Raw genomic sequence first — 604 nt, 5'->3', positions numbered from 1 at the left:
AGGAGAAATGCTCTCCTGCTGCCAAAATACAGCATGAACCTGAGCACTGCAGCCACTTTACACCTTTGTTCACTTTCAAACATCAGGGAAATGAAACCAAACTGAGAATCAGGCAGGGGAGAGCCCTGCTGGGTTCTGGCTGGGGCAGGGCAGGGCAGCACAGCTGGGATGTCATTGTTTGACGTGGGAGGGCTCATGGCAGCAGCTGCTCCTGAGGCAGGAAGGTCAGGAGCTGCCTCCATCCCCATCTGCCAGAGCTGTGTCCATCCCAAGCTGTCACTGCATTTGTGTCATTTCATCACGTATAAACACTGCCTCCAACTCCCAGCTCATCCCAAAGGCAGAAAATAAATCTGAGGGACACATTTGATCTGTGACGGCCTTTAGYTTCAAAAACAAACATAAAGCTATTAAATGCAAGAGGGGAAACTGATATTTGGGGATGGAGGAAGACTTACAGCTCAATTCTACAGGGCATTCACTCAGAAGAACAGTCCCTTTGAAATTATCATGCAAATCTGGAGGCTTTTCAGCAATTTCAGCTAAATCCTTCAGGCTTGTGCACACAGAGAGGTTAATTTGGTTTCAAGCAGTATGGATTAAA

This window comes from Malurus melanocephalus, unplaced genomic scaffold (genome assembly GCF_030028575.1).
Source record: "Malurus melanocephalus ecotype Western Australia unplaced genomic scaffold, MMel_1.1 scaffold_24, whole genome shotgun sequence".
NCBI lineage: Eukaryota > Metazoa > Chordata > Aves > Passeriformes > Maluridae > Malurus > Malurus melanocephalus.
The sequence above is the reverse complement of the archived record's forward strand: the minus strand, read 5'-3'. Positions refer to the sequence as shown.